This window comes from Pelodiscus sinensis, chromosome 1 (genome assembly GCF_049634645.1).
Source record: "Pelodiscus sinensis isolate JC-2024 chromosome 1, ASM4963464v1, whole genome shotgun sequence".
NCBI lineage: Eukaryota > Metazoa > Chordata > Testudines > Trionychidae > Pelodiscus > Pelodiscus sinensis.
The window spans coordinates 80247487-80266714 of NC_134711.1; the positions used below are offsets into that span (position 1 = coordinate 80247487).

The 19228-nt window shown below is 44.5% G+C and overlaps 1 long non-coding RNA gene across 1 annotated transcript in view; it reads left to right on the top strand.

The window, feature by feature from the left end:
- LOC106731645 (uncharacterized) overlaps nucleotides 1-19228 on the top strand; it is a 72893-nt gene that overhangs the window by 50293 nt on the left and 3372 nt on the right. The window contains exon 2 of the long non-coding RNA XR_012905150.1: nucleotides 7010-7138. This is a non-coding gene — a long non-coding RNA (uncharacterized LOC106731645). The remainder of the gene's footprint in view (nucleotides 1-7009; nucleotides 7139-19228) is intronic.

Below are 19228 nucleotides of genomic sequence, written 5' to 3' on the forward strand. Positions count from 1 at the left end.
GACCATCAGAGATGTGCTAGTAAGGCGTCCATCAGTTTTTGTAAAATGTAAGCTTTCATTTAAAAACAACAACAATGGCATCTAGTCCTTATGGTTGCTAAGAAACCAGAATATAATGGGATGCAGTGTTGCCGCCTTGAGAGTCTGCCAGACAGACAAACTAAACAGTGGTCCTGATGCTGATTTCACTTGCACATCAGTTTGAGACAGGTGTGATTCATTGGAATTTACCGGTGTCATCCCTGCTTAATGTTCATGAAAGAGAGGGGAAGTTCTTTATCTATTTCATTGCAGATCATATTAGCAGAAACATCCAGCTGCCCTGAGATTAGGTGTGTTGCTTCAGGCAGTAGATCTTGGAGAGGTGAGCGCTGCCTTTGCCACTCTCCAAGCACAGTCTTTGTGTCCCACCAGCACAGATGGTCACTGAGCCCAGTGCTTGCGTGAGGCTCCTTGCATCCTTGCCTCAGTAATATCCCAGCATGAGGGTCAACACAAACTGGCCCCATGCTTTAATCTAGTCACTCTAGTGCCATTGCTTTAATTTTAATTTAACACTATGACATTTAAGTAGACTAGTTAAAAGTTGATTTAAATAGTGAGCTGGCAGCCACATCTTCCTCAGGAAGTAGCAGGGGAATTGTAATCTAAAAATCTCCTGCTGCAGTAGGGAGAGGTTTCTGCTGGCAGGAAAAGGTGCAAGGATAATTTATTGAGATGGGTATTTAGGTTTAAAAAAAAAAAAAAGTGTGACACTTTCATCTCCAAAAAGGAACAGCTATTCAGTCCTGGTTGATTTTTAATCTGACTGCATCCCTTTCTAAATCGTGACATCAGCAATGCCTCTCCCAGTCTTAGCGCAGTATTGTACCACTGAGTTCGGCATCAAAATATTGGAATAAATTGCCAAGGGAGGTGGTGGAATCTCCCTCTCTGGAGATATTTAAGAACAGGTTAGATAGACATCTGTCAGGGATGGTGTAGGTGGAGCTTGGTCCTGCCTTGAGGGCGGGGGGCTGGACTCGATGACCTCTTGAGGTCCCTTCCAGTCCTATTATTCTATGATTCTATGATTCTATGAAAATCAATGGAATGACAAGGTTCTATGTGTGTGTGGGCGGGGGGGGGGGGGGAGGAGGGGGAAACACACCCCTGAGTAACATAAGTTCCACTGACAAAAGCACCAGTGTGGACAGGGCTATGCCAGTGGGAGACACTCTTCCCACCAACATAGCTACTTCTGCTCATTGGTGTGGTTTAATTATGCAGGCAGGAGTACTCTCCCTGGCTGGCACAGCATGCCCACACAGATTTTTACAGCACTGGCATGATACTGCTGTAAGGTCCACAGTGTTGATATGTCCTAAGAGATATGTCCTGCTACCCTTTACGGACAGGTTGGCCCTGCAGCTGGGACAGCCTTGAGTATAATCAAAGGGGCCTTGCCCTGCCCTGGGCTATATAAACAGGAGGCTGAGGAGGTCAGAGGGCAGTAGAAGCCACGCAGACTGTAGTGAATGGTAGCTTCCTCACAGACTCTAGGAGATGGATCTGACTAGAGACTAGGTTAGTAAAACTTAAGTTTGGGGGCTCAACCAGTGCCTGGTGGTTAGTTTCTTAAGAACTATGTATTGTATTTGCTCCTGTCAAAAGGAGACAGCTTCTGCTTGCCCCCAGGCTATTAAAATGAGCCTATTGCTGCCTCAGTGAAGAGGACATTAAGACAGGATACATCCCCAGTGCCACACTGGGCTGCACCTATGGATTTCTGAGGGTGGGTAGGCCATTACTCAGCCATATATATATGTGGCTTTCTTTTGACAATTCGTAAGAATAAGAAATAATGCCTTGCCCTTATTTAGCACGCTTGACCAACAGATTTCAAATCACTTCATATTAGCCCTGCTTACAGATAGGTAACCTCCCCATGCACTAGCATCACTAAGGTCACACTGGAGAACAGAATCCATGTCCTGCTGACCAGTTTAATGCCTTATTCTTTGGTCTATGCTGCCTCCCTCAACACTGGCAGCGGCATGCACAAATGCTGTCCCTTAGCCATGTTTCATTGTAGTTGTTGTAAACATGAAATCGTTCTGGAGTTTTCTAAGCAGCGACAATGGACAAATCTGAGTGTTTACAGAGGGAAAGAAAATAACAGAGGCACTCCGTGTGGCTTCAAGAAATCACTTTATGACAGGATGTGGAAAAAGTGAGACAAATATCGGAAGGAATGAAAAGAATGATTCTGGGGGAAAGGAGCAACTGAAACACAGAAGCAGAAGGAAGAAGTGAAGAGAAGTGTGGGGAGAACTAGTACAGAACCTAACAAGCAAAACAATGAAATGACAACAGTGTAATCTTGATACTGGACAACCAGCTGGGCTGAGGACAGCAGGGACTAGAAATAAAGAATGAATAAAAATACCCTCTACTTGAAATCATCCAACTGTGAAAGTGTGTTTCTAACACTTTACCCTCATCCTACCTCCTTCATTCTCTCTTGTAGTATCTTGTTTTAAATTATGCCTCAATGCTGCAATTTCCTTTTTACTGCAATCAATGGAGCTATTCATGTGTACACAGGTGAACATGCATATGTATATGCAGAATCAGGGACTTAGGTTGTAACTCTTCAGAGAACCGACTATCTTTTAGCACGTGTTTGTACAGCACCCAGCATAGTGGGCTGTGCTGGAGCACCACTAGGGGCTGCTCTAACTTACAACATTGGGCTGTGATCCTGGAGATGTGCTCCGCCCCACTTCTTATATTCTCCCTCCTACTCCTGAAGTAGACTCTTTGCTGGGGTGGTTGGCATAGGACAGGGGTGTCCAAACTTTTTTCAAAGAGGGCCAGATTTGATGAAGTGAACATGCGTGAGGGCCGACCATTTTGCCTGACATTCTTTAAACCATTAAAATTCAATGCAAATTAACTATTTTATGCAAAGTTTATTGCAAACGGCATACTTTTCATTTCGTCACATGGATGACAAATCTAAACAGGTGTTAAATCACTCTGCCTTTCATATCTGAAGGCCAGATGAAAAAAAAATCCAGGAAGCTGAAATATATGTCAGGAACATTGTAAAGTACATTACATATTATTGGTAATAAAGGTTGTCTGTCAACTTTTAAGTTCAAAAAATATGAACAGGAACATAACACCAAGTATACATGTTGTGTCCAAATATATTTAACTCATTTAGACCAACTGACATTAACTGAGATTTTACAATGTATTCATCTCAATACATATGGATTCGTTGGGGGCCATAAAAGATAGATATTGCCAAATTACCTGGGGGGCCGTATTAAACCGGAACACGGGCCGCAATTGGCCCGCGGGCCGGACTTTGGACATGCCTGGCATAGGAGCTAGCTGTGCCTGGTGGGGGAATTATCAGCTAGAGAGTGTTTCACTGTTACTGCCTGAGTGGCACATAAGAATCAGATGGCATAAAAGAACAAGACCTTCTGTCATCAGCTTGTTGTCTGGGCAGGGAAGCACAGGAGAGTTAAATGGAGACTCACGTTCTCTTGTACGCTTTCCAGATCTACACATACACCGAAAGTTGGAAACCAAACAAAGAACTCCATGTCGTCTAAAAGACTCTGTGCCCTCTTCCAGAGGGTGGTCCATATGAACTATATTTAAGATTTTAAAGCCTTGAGCTCTGACCAAAATAAAAAGTATAGAATAAGAGAGTCTTAGTGAACTAGTCTCTACAACTCCCCTGTACAGCTTAAGTAAGGTTCTTGCACAATGACTTTATTAATAGGTTCTGAATGCCCCTAAGGTGCAGGCTCAGCTGGGGACATTTTAACCCATTATTGCTTAAAAAGCAATCTATTATAAAAGGCTATACATTTCTGCCACAGCCAGTTGCCTGGGTCTGACTTCCAGTGACCTATCAGCTTGCATGTGCAGTGCAGTCTCAGCTATGTCTTGTGGAAACCCTATCTAGAACATAACATCAGCCTATAGGAGACCCATAAATCCTGGATTATTGGGTTGTCTTTTTCCCTGTGTCCTTTTTATTATTACTACCACCTAAGGGGCAAAACAGTAATAAACTTTATTTTGAAACAAATTTGAGTTTTTACTAACTCTCTCATCTGCTGCTATGAATGAACAAACACGAAATTGAAAGCAAAGCTGAGCCTTAATGTCTTGAATTAATTCTGATATAAATCCAAACATGATCACAGCCATGAGAGGTAAACCATAAGCCTTTAAGAGCAGCAGGCTCCACAAAATGTAGCATTTATAACCACTACACTGTGATAATTTCCAAGATCTAATTATAGCAGAACACACTTATATCACGTGCTAAGGGATTAGTGGCACTACAGTTTTTTGAAATACAGATGTCAAGTCTTAGTCGCTTGGGCTATGTCTACACTATAAGTTTTTTCTTAGCAGAAAATATGCAAATGAAGGACTCATTTGCATAAGTCACTCTCATTTGCATATTTTCTGCAAATCCATTTTTGCGCTGTGGTTTTGCGTAAAAATGAGCAGCATGGATGTTTTCTTTGTGCACGAAAACTTCTTTTTCTGCAAGATCCTTATGCCCCTGGGTATCTAACAATGGAAGGGCTCTGAGTCTGTCGACAGAGCAGAAGACAGGTTGAGATGTTGCCTTGTCATATCTTGGTGTGAAGTCCTTCATAAAAGATTATTAGGGACTTGATTCTCCTATTACACCAGTGTTATGCAAGCACAATGCCATAGATTTCAATGGGGTTGTGCTGTTATCAAAGGGCGTAGTGCAGAATGGAGAATCAGGCCTACTTAAATATAAGAGAGACAGTAGCATGGCAAAAATTACACATACTAGCCTCCTGTTCACAGGTTCTTAGGAGGCGGGAAAATATTAATGCAGAAGAAAAGGGTAGTTCGAGCTTGGGGTTCTGTGATTTTGTGTGTTTTTACCTAGCTTTACAAATGTCACGCTGTCTGTATCAGGAGGCATGAATGACAAAGGGATCCCAGGAAGTTTAACAAGAAATCTTTTCTATTAACAGCCGACATTTGGTATGGTACTTGAGACATTTGAAGGCATATTCAGAGGCTATTCTGTCTTACTTGGGTTTCCATCTCTCCTCTTCTCTACTGCTGATTCAGCCTTTTGCTATTTTTAAAACTTTCAATGTAAAAACTACATGCAACATAATAGTGCAGCATCTGGGTTCTGGTACTGCCAGAAATGGTGCGGGCCTTCCCCTGCTGACAAGGCCACACTCCCTACCAGTGTGACTCATGGAGATACCATGTGTCTGAGGTCATGCCGCACAGGGGTTTCATTTTTAAGACCTACCTGTTTTCTCCTTGGACGCATGTGGTGCGACCCCACACACACTAAGGGTAGGATGACTTACCTTAAAAAATGGCATTCCTCTATTTGATATCAAACAAAAAGCCACCTGGATTTTGGCTGAGTAGTGAAAAGATGACAGGCTGTAGAAAAGCAGGACTGTCTGGTTTGATATGGCATGAATGGCTTGCCTACCAACACTGTGTTCGCTAGGATCCTGAGTGAATCGTGTCTGGGTGCAGCTTTCTGACTAGGACTGGAAAAAAGAAAATTCTTATGCCCAACTCCTCAAACATACTGAGGCATTCTCAGCATTGCAACACCTAGCCACTAGGTGGCCTTCCACCTCATGGAATCCTCAGCCCTGAGTTAGGTGCCCAGGATCACTGCACTGTACAGTGCCTAAGGGAAAGGCTTCTCAGAAGTTAAGCAGTTCCCTGCTTAGCTAGCTAAATTAGCCAGGAGTGTAAATGCAGAGATAGGTTCCTCCCTCTCTGTTCAGGATTCTGTTGCGAACCTTCTTGTCATGTTACTGAATTTTAGGGAAGCAGCCAGATCACTGCTGCACCCATGGGGGGAGGTGTTGGCCCCAAAAGTGGCACAAAGGGGGTCATGTGAGGTGTCAAATAGAAGCGTACTTTCTTCTGATTCTCTGTATGCTACTCATGTGATTGTATAATGTCTGTGGGTGAAGTTATAAGAACATAAGAATGGCCGTACTGGGTCAGACCAAAGGTCCATCTAGCCCAGTATCCTGTCTACCGACAGTGGCCAGCACCAGGTGCCCCAGAGAGGGTGGGCCAAAGACAATGATCAAGCGATTTGTCTCCTGCCATCCCTCTCCAGCCTCTGACAAACAGAGGCCAAGGACACCATTTTATCTCCTGGCTAATAGCCTTTTATGGACCTAACCTCCATGAAATTATCTAGCTTCTCTTTAAACTCTATTATAGTCCTAGCCTTCACATCCTCCTCTGGCAAGGAGTTCCACAGGTTGACTACACGCTGTGTGAAGAAGAACTTTCACTTATTAGTTTTAAACCTGCTCCCCATTAATTTCATTTGGTGTCCTCTAGTTCTTCTATTTAGGGAACTAATAAATAACTTTTCTTTATCGGCCCTCTCCACACCACTCATGATTTTATATACCTCTATCCTATCCCCCCTCAGTCTCCTCTTTTCTAAACTGAAAAGTCCCAGTCGCTTTAACCTCTCCTCATATGGAACCCGTTCCAAACCCCTAATCATTTTAGTTGCCCTTTTCTGAACCCTTTCCAAGGCCAAAATATCTTTTTTGAGGTGAGGAGACCACATCTGTACACAGTATTCAAGATGTGGGCGTACCATAGTTTTATACAGGGGCAGTAAGATATTCTGGGTCTTATTTTCTATCCCTTTCCTAATAATTCCTAGGCATGTACTTAATTATAAGCATGTACTTTGTATGAGTACTGAATATTTCTCTATATGTGGCTGAGTAATGGGCCAGTAATGTTTGCCTGTTGACATGCTAATGAGCAAGTCTCCAGGGAACAATGGATCTCTGGAGGCCAAAGACACACCTGGCCACTGACCATGTGACTCTAGCCAGTTGAAAGAAACCTGGAAAGAAGGGATAAATATGCCATATGGCTGACTCCATCTTGGTCTTCAGATCTGCTTCTGACCCCAGATGCAACCTCGCAGGGAATCACGAGCCGGGAAGAACTGTGGACCCATCCTGCCATAGGATGTGCAACAAGGACTTTTAAGCCAGCAGCTATAACATCTCTGCTAGAGCCTGCATCGAGAACTGGGAGATTCGATTCATGTAATGTATGATACTTTAACATCCTTACTCTCATGCTTTTCTTTCTTGTAGCAATAAACCTTTAGATTGTAGATTTTAAAGGATTGGCTCAGCATTTGGTTTGGTTTGTGGGTAAAATCCATAGAGTAAATCATCCTGGGGTCTGTGGCTGGTTTCTTGGAACTGGACAGAACTTGTTCGGGGTAGGTGAGGTTGGGTGCTAAGACCCCTCACCTGTGTATGAGGCCCGGGGCCATCTGGGGCACGGATATTGCTGGGTTGTCAGAGGGGTTTTGCTCGTGAGGCTTCAAGCAGACAGCCGAAGCGCTCTGTGGGACTGGTTTGCGGCCTATTTGGGAAGGTCTCCAGACTGGGGCTGTAAGGAGCCCCGAATTTGAGCAATTTTCCCTGAGCGGATGCCCTCAGCTGTGCCCAGACCCGGACCGGTCCGTCACACTTCTTCTTAGGGTAGGGGTACTGAACTGCACCTCCCCTTATCCCTGTCTATGGCCCCTCACTGACCCAGGCTGTGGAGCCCCAGGTATGGGGCCAGCTGCACAATACGAGGGCCCTAAACTTAGGGTGGGGTTTTACAGCACCCCCACACCTCTGCTTCCAGTACCTATTGTACCTTGAAGCTTGTTTTCATTTGTGCTGGGGGAATATCAAATTCACTGTATAAATAGGTTAGAAATAATGTCGTGAACATTGTAATACTGAGTAACTTCATAGGACAAGAAAACACATTGCTGTTGGGAAAAGGTGGTAACATTTTTATCTACTAGAAATACACTGTCAGGTGTTTTAGAGCTGATTGGCCAACAGGGGTTTCCTATCTTTTGTAAGATTTTAATTCTAATTATTACTTTCAAAGCTTTCTTTTCTTTTTTTAAGCTAGTGCCTAAACAAATTTGTTTTCGAATTTGTTAGTTATTCCATGGTTTAAAATTATGTTTGAGGGGAAACTCAATTACTTTAGATTTAATAATTTTTTTTAACAATACAAATTGAGTGCATATTCTTGATTGCTTTATAATTTTCTAGCTGGCAATATAAATGAAAAAGTCCATGGGAGTTTGAGAGTGATAAGTGTCACATTGTAAGAACAATGATATTGAGCAAATATTCTGCATGAATTTTTTCAACTGGTTAGTTATTAGTTCTTGTATTAAGGCTTCAAAACTGATAAAGAATGTAAATGCAAAGTAATGCACAGCAGAAATAATAATCCTAATTCTACATGCAATTAGTTCTTACCTCTCAAGAAAGATCTGGGAGTTGTCATGAATATTTTTCCGAAAACATCCATACCATGTACAGTGGCAGTCAAAAAATCTAACAGCATATTTGGAAACAGATGAAGTATCGTAATTCCTCTGTATACATCCATGTTACACCCATACCTTGAATGCTAAGATCTGGTCACCCCATCTCAAAAGAGATATATGGAAATTGAAAAAGCTACAGAGAAGGACAACAAAATGATTAGGGGTATGGAGCAGAAAATAAAGAAGGCTGGGACTTTTCAGCTTGGAAAAGTGATAGCTGAGGCAGAGGTGGGAGTGGGGCCTGGACCCATTCTGGGCACCACCAAATATTATACAAACTTGCTGCCTCTGCTCACAGACATGTCCCCCGTTCTATGTTGCAGAGAGCGGCGAACAGCAGCAGCTCTTGCTACATCTTAAAAACAGCTGCAGTCTGCTTTTCCACCATTGATCTCCTGCCACTGCTGGCCAGAGGGAAGTACTCTGGTTAGCTCCTTCCATTTCTCCTTTTGGTTGCATCCCTGACAGCACTAGTGCCTCCTAACCTGCTGCTGCTCCTCAGCATCTGCCCCATATTATGGCTGCCTTCTGTATTGGGGAGCTGTGTGTTGGAATGGGCTCCCTGCACCCTCTCTTGCTTGCCCCATATGGCTGCTGGGATTTGGTATGTCCCATTTTGGCCCGGAAAGTACCTATTTTTGGCCTTGTCCTAGCCAACCTGACTTTAAACACACACACACGCGCACACACACACCCCATTTGTTCCTGCTTCCCCCCAGGTAATTATGTCACGTCACAGGTGGGATGGGGTGGTCATGTGACTGGTGCTGCCTCTGTGTCCCTCCCTAGCAGTTGCCTATGGTGAACTGCAAAAAAATGGAGCAGCCAATTCCCAGAGCTGGTATTCCAGTACTTAAATTGACCAAGCCAGCATAAAACAACTTCTATAACACCCTACTGGTTAGCCAGAAACCAAAACACAGTTCCCTTAACCAAAGCAACCTAGCCTTTGGCATCCATCTAAATATCCAAGTCAAATAAAGTTCTGCCAGTCCCAAAGGATTAAACACATTACCTCCCAAGTCAATGAATATTTCAGCTCTTGCCCCAAATACACACTTAGAACCAATTCATATTAACTAAGTTAATATTTATTACAATTGAAAAAAGGGTATTGCTTAAAACAGGTCAGCACACATACCAACATAAATACAGCTTTGAGATCAGATTCATAGTAGAGATGTGGAGTTTTGTAGTTCCAAAGAGTTCTTACAGAATTAGTCCCTAGGTTATAACCCAACGCCTATATTCAGGGTGATCCATATGGAATGGGAGTTTCGTAAAGCTTTCCCTGATCAAGCATCAAGAAAAGCTGATATAAAAAGAATCAGGCCCCAAAGGTCTTTATACAATCCCAGGATTCTCTTCACAGTTCAGAGTCTTTAGGCAAACAATAGGCAATCATGGAGATTTATTTCCTAAGTATTACTGGTAAGTAGTTGCACAGATTAGCATAAGGCAATTGCCCATTTCCCATCATTTGGCAATGATTTGCTATACACTTCAAAGAGAGATGAACAGAGTATAGACTAGAATCATTTGGCTACATTGTTAACCTCTAACAATGTATACATAAACACTCGAAACCAGAAACCTCATCTATCAGTATATCCTGAAAGACTGAATTTTGGTAGTTTATCCTGCAGGATACTTAACCCATTCTTGGCCACGTGTCACAGATCATATTAGTGTGCCTACACATACGTAACATGCTATAAATATCTCTTACTGACTTACAAGTCTGCAGACCAGTGTCATATTTACCTTCTGGGCTGATGAATGCTTTGATTTTGTCCACTCACAAATGACATCCTACAACCACCTCAATCCCATTGCAGCCTTGTGATTCATGCAGGTTAATGGATCATATAATTTCTACTTCACAAGTCCTATCCCACTGTGATAAGTGATCAAGAAAAAACTGTGTGTATTCAAAGTCACTGTAGCCACCCAATGGAGAGGTGTAAGGGAGTTTTACATAATTCTTTCTCTATTATATGCCTGCTTTCTGCATGCCTGCAAAGTTAGTCTGGTTTTCATGGCTTCTTTTTCTTTCTGAGGTAACTAACAATTAGATTCACCTGCTATAAGTTTCAAATTGTGTTTAAACTGCCTCCTTTGAAGATCAAATTTGGCTTAGAAATGGAACCTTTTATCATAAACATTGTAACAGGCTTCTCAAGTGGATGAATAATTTGGTCTAGATCTAAATTATAAAGTCATATTACGTGAGAGAAATGTGAGTTGTTTTAGAGTTCTTTCTATATAAAACAATTCTTGCAATTACTTACAGCCTTTTCACTAGCTGCCTTAAGAATAGTTAAATCCAAGAATACACTAAAAAAGTCTTTAGAGAAAAAAGACCTCTAGAAAACTAGAGTGCCTCTTTCTCAGACTAGCTCTGAAGCAGGAAAATATTCTTCACTGTGAAACCCGCTATGGCTTTTGTGGTAACATAAATTTTACAATAATATTTGTTTTTGTTTTTATTGTGGTTTTCTAATACCATTGGTGCTCTTCATCATGTGCTGTACTCCAATACAGTGGCCAGGAAAATTCTATTTTGTGTTCTAGTCTTCTCTTAAAAGCTCTGTTTTTTGCTCTCCTGTATGCCCATACTTGCATATTCATGGCTATCTACACTGCAGTAATATATTTGATCCAGATCAGTAATTGCACGGTATATGATTGTGTGTGTGTGTGTGTGTGTGTGTGTGTGTGTGTGTGTGTGTGTGTGTGTGTGTTTCCTAATATTTTGCAAATTAAAGCAGGCAGAGAAGTGTTGAATTGTTTATAGTTTTAAACTGGGGAAGGTAGACAGAAGAACATGAGAACGTACCATGCCAAAAAGTCACAGAGCTTAATTCAACTCTGTGACACTGTGTGTGACTCTGATCCTGTAGTGAGTCCGGCCAGCTGGAGGTCCCTTAACTTAAATGGGGCTTTTGGTAGATACAGGGGATCTTCTGAATGGGACAAAACCAACATGCTGAATCAGGGCCCGAATCTGGAGCAACTCCACTGAAGTCACCAGAGCCTTACTAGTGATAAATCTGTGTAAAGGAGAGCTGACTGCACCAGTGGGTTGACTGTTCCACTGAAGTAGGAAAGTAAATTACAGGAATGATTCTGGAGGTGCAGCTGACTGGACAGGAATGAGATGAGGTGCCCGATATGCTGGCTTAATAACATCACCTCCTTGTGTGTGGTATAGAGTCAGTTTGATGTAATCAGGGCTGATACAATGTGTAGATACTGCACTAACAGGGCCGTCCCTACTGGTGCCTTACACGGATGGGGAGCAGGGTTGCCAACTCTCCTGGAACAGATGGACTGGATGCCATTTAGTGTAGTGATTGAGCTGGCAACCTGGAGCCAGGCTGGAGAGAAGCAGCACTTTTAAGGGGGAAAGTGCCGCTTCTCTTTAGCTGCCCAATGCCGCTTCTCTTTAGCTGCTCAGGGGGCAGCTCTCCTTCTCCTGGTGAGCAGGGGCTGGGCTCTGAGGCCTGGAAGGAGGGGGGATACCAGACTGGCGCTGAGTGGGATGAGGGGAGCAGCCAGAATATGAGGTGGGGCAGTTGGACTGGCACTGAGTTGGGCGAGCAGGGGGACAGCTGGGGGCTGAGGTTGGGGATGGTGGAGCCCATCAGCAGCATGTGGCTATATAAGGCACCATGAAATTTAGGGAAATTTGGTGCCCCAAATGTTGTGGTGCCCTACACAGCTGTGTGTTTTGCCTAGCAGTAGGAATGGCCCTGTGCATTACTTATATCAACTGTTACTGGTCTCCAAGAGGTGTCCCGTAATGCTCCACACTGACTGCTGTGGTCACCATTGTGAACTCTGCTGCCCAAGTGTCAAGGAGACAGGAAATCTTTCACATTATTAAAGTTCGACGTGGCAAGCACATCTAGCAGTTTGTTGTGCTTAGCTGCCCAGTTGACTATGCCAGCTACACTCTGTGGAACTTCCTGGGCTTGTGGGGAGAAGGGGCCTTGCAGGCACAGCTCCCATCCAATCGCAGGAATGATGACGTCTCTGAGCAGATTGCTCGGGATATGTACAGGAGAAGGACTACAACAAGGACCAGCAACAGTGCGGTGTGAAAGCCAAGCAGCTGCAGCAGGCGTACCAGGCAGCCCAGGAAGCAAACAATAGATCTTACAAAGAGTTGCATTCTATCCTCAGTGGAGATTCTGCCACCCTCTTCAATAGCATCATGGATACTTCCAAGAAGCCAGAGCCATTGGCCCTTGCTGTGATCACGAGAAAGAGGAGTATGGGGGGGCAGGCGACCTGGGGATCCACCTGTGCAGGGAGACAGAATAAGTTTCTGACTTTGTTGCAGTCATCTCCACACTTCACCCCAGAAGAAACTCCTTCATAGATCTCAGGTAGGCAACAGCAGGCAGCTAGAGCCATTGGGATGTTTTTCTCACCAAGCTCCAATTTTATAAGCAAACACTGTCAGTAACACTTCAAACAACCAAGGGCACATTCAGCTGTCATTCTGCACTTGCTGAGCTTGTAGATCAGGGGCTCCTTGGTGCTATCCTGGAAGCTGGTATACAGCTTCATGAGCCCTGGGAGCAAGGAGTAGGCTGGGCCCTCCAGGATCATTACTGGTACTCATAGTGATAGAAATGTAGCCGTGTTAGTCTGTGTAGCTGAAACAAAATACAGGACTATGTAGCACTTTAAAGACTAACAAGATGGTTTATTAGATGATGAGCTTTCGTGGGCCAGACCCACTTCCTCAGATCAAATAGTGGAAGAAAATAGTCACAACCATAGGGTATGTCTACACTACAAAGTTAGTTTGAACTAACTTTCATAGGTGCTACATTAGCGCTCCGTTAGTTCGAATTTAATTCGAACTAACGGAGCGCTTAGTTCGAACTAGGTAAACCTCATTTTACGAGGATTAAGCCTAGTTCAAACTAGCTAGTTCGAATTAAGGGGTGTGTAGCCCCTTAATTTGAACTAGTGGGAGGCTAGCCCTCCCCAGGTCTCCCTGGTGGCCACTCTGGCCAACACCAGGGAAACTCTTCTGCCCCCCTCCCGGCCCCGGAGCCCTTAAAGGGGCACGGGCTGGCTACGGTGCCCGTGCCAGGTGCAAGTCTGCCAGCACCCAACCAGCAGACCCTGCACCTGGCACGGATCGAGCCACCCACCCAATGCCCTCCAGCCCTCCCCCTCTTCCCGGGACCAGGCTGGCGGCTCTCGGGAGCTTGCCCGGGACCGCAAGAGGCGGGCACCCGCCTGGGCTAGTGCAGACATCGTGGACCTCGTCCATGATCTCCGCACTAGGCACAGGAAAGTGGCCATCTAGGGCAGGAGAGCTGCCAGCCTGGCCACCCAGGAGCAGATGTGCAAGAGAATCAAGGGGGTCCAGTGAGACCCCCGACCCTGAGCCCTGAGCTTACAATGGCCGTCCTGGGTCAGCTCAAAGGTCCATCTAGCCCAGTAGCCTATCTGCCGACAGCGGCCAACCCTAGAGACCCTGGAGGGGATGGACGGAAGACAGTGACCAAGCCATTTGTCTCGTGCCATCCCTCTCCAGCCTTCCACAAACCTTGGCCAGGGACACCACTCCTAGCCCCTGGCTAATACCACTCCATGGACCCAGCCTCCATGACTTGATCTCACTTCCCTTTAAACTCTGTTCTAGTTCTAGCCTTCACAGCCTCCTCCAGCAAAGAGTTCCACAGGTTGACTCTTTGCTTTGTGAAGAACAACTTTCTGTTACTAGTTTGAAGCCTGCTACCCATTCCTTTCCTTTGGTGTCCTCTAGTCCTTCTTTATGGGAACTAATGAAGAACTTTTCTGTATGCACCCTCTCCACCCCACTCATGCTTTTAGAGATCTCTATCCTGTCCCCCCTCCGTCTCCTCTTTTCTAAGCTGAAAAGTCCCAGTCTCTTTAGCCTCTCTTCATATGGGACCTGTTCCCAACCCCTGATCATTTTAGTTGCCCTCCCCTCTCCCAGCCTCTCTCTTCCCCTCTCCCACCTCCTTTTCCCAGTCTCCCCCAGTTTTGTTCAATAAAGACAGATTCCATTTTGGAAGACACGTTATCTTTATTTTGTACATCAAGAAGAGGGGCTAGGGAAGGGTAAGTGGAAGGAGGTGAGGGAGGAATGGGGCACGAGCCCCTGATGGGGAGGACTGGGCTGGCTCTGCGGGCTTCTGGGGGTGGAAGCTGTCCTGCAGCCCCCCAATTGCCCCCTCTCCCCAGATGGCAGCCTGCGGCAAGTGCAGCCGGGCTGATGGCCGAGTGGTGTGATGTGCCCAGTGTGGGTAGTCTGGGCACTCCAAGCCAGGACTGCTTTGCAAGCGGGGCACCCCTTAGAACTGTCTGTCCGGGGTGGGGGTCGGGACCCTTTAAGCACAGCCCTCGGCTAGCCTGAGAAAGCATCTCCACGCTCTAAGTCCTCCTCTGATGCCCTGCCGGCACTGCTTCTGGCCATCCTTAAGCCCGGTTCAGGGTCCACTTAATGTGGACATGCTAGTTCGAAGTAGCAAAACGCTAATTTGAACTAGTTTTTTAGTCTGGTTCCGTTAGTTCGAATTAGCTTAGTTCAAATTAACTAATTCGAACTAAGTTAGTTCGAATTAACGTTGTAGTGTAGACATACACATATATACCAAAGGATACAATTTAAAAAATGAACACATATGAAAAGGACAAATCAAATTTCAGAACAGAAGGGGGATGCGGGGGGCGGGGGGGAAGGTAAATGTCTGTGAGCTAATGGTATTAGAGGTGATAATTGGGGAAGCTATCTTTGTAATGGGTAAGATAGCCAGAGTCTTTGCTGAGACCCCCGCATAGAGTGTTGAATTTTAGCATGAATGACAGTTCAGAGGATTCCCTTTCAAGTGCAGATTTAAAAGGCTTCTGAAGCAGGATGCAGGTAATTAAGTCGTTGAGACAGTGTCCTTTCTGGTTGAAATGGCAAGAACCTGTTTTTCTTTGTGATCCTGTCTAATATCTGTTTTGTGGGCATTGATCCTTTGGCGAAGTGTCTGAGACGTTTGTCCAATGTACAAAGCAGACGGACACTTTCGGCACATGATAGCATAAATTATATTTCTGGATGCGCAGAAATATGTGATCTTGATCTTATAACTCACTTGGTTAGGTCCAATAATGGTATCAGCAGAGTGAATATGAGGACAAAGCTGGCAACGGGGTTTGTTGCAAGGGAAGGTACCAGGGTTGGTATTAGTGTGATATGTCCTGTGGTTGTTGGTAAGAATCATCTTGAGGTTAGGTTAGGTGGTTGTCTATAGGAGACCACCTAACCGCAAGATGATTCTTACCAACAACCACAGGACATATCACACTAATACCAACCCTGGTACCTTCCCTTGCAACAAACCCCGTTGCCAGCTTTGTCCACATAGTCACTCTGCTGATACCATTATTGGACCTAACCAAGTGAGTTATAAGATCAAGATCACATATTCCTGTGCATCCAGAAATATAATTTATGCTATCATGTGCCAAAAGTGTCCGTCTGCTTTGTACATTGGACAAACGTCTCAGACACTTCGCCAAAGGTCTGGTCCACGAAAGCTCATCATCTAATAAACCATCTTGTTAGTCTTTAAAGTGCTACATAGTCCTGTATACTGGTATTCAGTATTTTCCATAGCAACCTGCCAGTCAGTAAAGAGAATCTGTACTTGCAGGCCTATTCAGAAAGTTGCGTTCTTAAAGATGCACCTCCCGTGATCGGCCCACTCGGATGTCAGTAAACCATACCCAGTGATCCACCAAAATTTGCATTGCCAGAGAGGAGGAGACCTTTCTGTTGACAAGGAGGTCTGGTGCTTAACTGAGGCTGTGTACCCTCCATCACCCCACTTGCAGGAATGGGGTTCCCTAACTGCAAAACCATCCACTATGTCCTGCACACTGCCCAGTGTTACTGTCCTGCAGGGCAGGAGAAAATGAATAACCCTGCACACTCGCCTCACAACAGCCCCTGTGATGGATTTCACAGCTCCAAAATGACTCCTAAATGATCAGTAGCTATCTAGCATGCCCGGTTTCCACAGTGCAATTGCCACGTACCTTATCTGTCACTGCAGCTCTCATTTTGGTGTCCTGCGCTGGCGGACTGGGGCACGCTCAGCACAGAGATCCAGGAACATGGCCTTGTGAATTAAGTAGTGCTGTGTCTCTTATTCTTTATTGCTGTTTTCATCATATTTGTCATAACACCCAGCCCCTTCTCACCCTTTGATTCTGCAGAGTGGCAAATAAAAAGAAACTGTGCAAGTAGCCACTGTTCACCCTCCCAAACCGGCACGGTAATGCAATCCCCTCAGTCAGTGCTTGTTTCTCCACCCCACATCCAGCACTCCACCCTCTCCAGCTGCTCCTTGCACACCACTGTCCACCTGAATTGTTCCTTTTTATGTCCAACAGTGCTCTGTGCTCCAAGGAATAATGCTATTCCCCATCGCTCACCTTGCGGCTTTGCAAATATGCCAGGATCATGTGCCCTGTGCTCACAGTGCCCATGAGAATAATGCTCAACTGTGCAGGTTACATGGCTCTTGATTTGCATTAGCAGTAGGTACCAGGTGATATGGTTGGCTTTCACCAGTCATGAGGGCTGTGGGTCTGTTTTGCAGGCAATGGCTCAAATTATAGAGCAAATCTAAATTTATAATACAGAACGGAGAATTAAGTAGTGCTGTGACTTTTATTCTTTACTGCTGTTTTTCATCATATTTATCATAACAGCCAGCCTCTTCTCACCCTTTGATTCTGCAGAGTGGCAAATGAAAATAAACTGTGCAAGTCTAGAAGATGGTTATAAGATATTTTATTCTGTTTATTAAATAAGCTGTGATTATGAACCATAAAATAAGTCAATAAATCAAAGTCAGTGGGCAGGAGGACAGATGATAACTTCAAAGGCTGAGGTTGGCTCTATGGCATCAGATCTTCTTACCTTACAATTAGTATTCCCTGTAAGCTGTGTACTTTTGCAACCATTCAGGAAAGATTCAAATGCCACCTAGCTGATTAGCAGAGCACTCACAATCGCCCACATGTGTGTTTATTGGTGGAGCACATCTGCACATGCCTTGGTACATATAACAAAATTTATTCTGCACATGGATTGGAAAAAATTAGAGGAAACATTGCTTGCAAGACACAATTATTTCTGATTTGCTTGATCCATCTGCTCATTACAGAGATTTAAAAGTTAGATGTGACAAGGATTATATAGTAACAGCTACATTTTATGGATGTTGTCATAGCTCTCACTTTCTAGACCAGTGGTCACCAACCAGTAGATCGGGATCTACCAGTAGGTCTTGGAGCCTCTGTCAGGTGATCCTGAGTAGTTTGGCCAGGAAGCTCTCAAACGCTGGCTCTTCAGTTGCCCTTCCTGCCCTCTATGTTGCAGTCCACCTGCCCCAAACTTCTTCCCAGAGCTTTCACCCTGAAACCCCTCCTGGACCCCAATCCCCCACCATGGGCTAAGTGTGGATCCCCTTCCTCACTCCAAATTCCTTGGCTCAAGACCAAAGCCTGCACCCCAACCCCTACCCCAGCCTGGTGAAAGTGAGAGGATAGGGGAGGAAGGGGGATGGAGTGAGCAGGGTGAGGCCTCAGAGGTGGTGTGGAGCAGGGGCAGGGCCTCAAAGAAAGGGTGGGAAGGAAGCAGGGCTAGGGTATTGGGGTTTCAGGTAGATGTTACTTTGCACTTGAATTGAAAAAGTGATTTTGTGATTAAAAATATTGGAGACCCCTGTTCTAGACAAATGCAAGAGTGTTTTACATCACAGCAAACTGTCAAAAAGGAAGGGCTGACCCTCAGCTGACCAGTCTTGTGTTCCATGTTGTGGCTTAGTGATCATCAGTTTTCATATATTTGTGATTTAAAATATTTTTTTTCTTAATACCTCTACTCCACAGCCACCAGCTCCCCCGGCAGCTTCTGTGCCTGATGTTTCTAATACAGTGTTTACTTTCCAATTTGAGTCTGCTGCCTTCTCAATAGGAAAGAGGGAAGGGTTTTAAAGTCCTTTAACAAGCAAAATTTCAAATTCACCAGGGCCCTGGTCCAACCAAACACTTGAGCATATGCTTAACTTTTAAGCACATAAGCAGTCCCATTAACATTAAAGGGAATACTTTAGTACAAAAATACTTAAGTACTTTGCTGGCTCAGGGCCTAAATTAAATGTATTTCAAGTAGTCCCAAAAATCAGTGGAGAAAAATGCAAGTGTTTAAAATGTTTTGGCTATAAAATGTACAATTGCTTTTAGAATTGTTTTGTAAATATTTGATTGCTCAGCCCATGTCACTTTTCCCTCCCTTGACCTTTCCTGTCTTTTCCTTCTTAACGGCATTTCTAATTTTTTTAAAACAATATCTTGGAAGTTTCCCCTTGTACTCCATACACACTTTCTTCTCTGAGTCGTGCATAGCGTACAGTCTGTCAATCTGGAACTTTAAATGAAACACATTGCCTGATGCAGCTCTCCCTTACTCCGCCATAAATTGATTGACTTTGACAGAAGTACTCTTGAGATGCACTGGTATGCAAAAGCAAAATTAAATAATTAATTCCACAACTTGCTGTCTTATGCCCCAGTCAGATAAGTGACCCTGGGCCGATGGAACTTCACTGAGGGTATGTCTACCCGGCACAGAAATGCCAAAACTACACTTACGTCCACACGGCTATTGTGTTCTTTTGACAGAAAGTCAAAAGAACAGAGGGGTTTTTCTGACTGAGGTAAACCTCTGTCTAC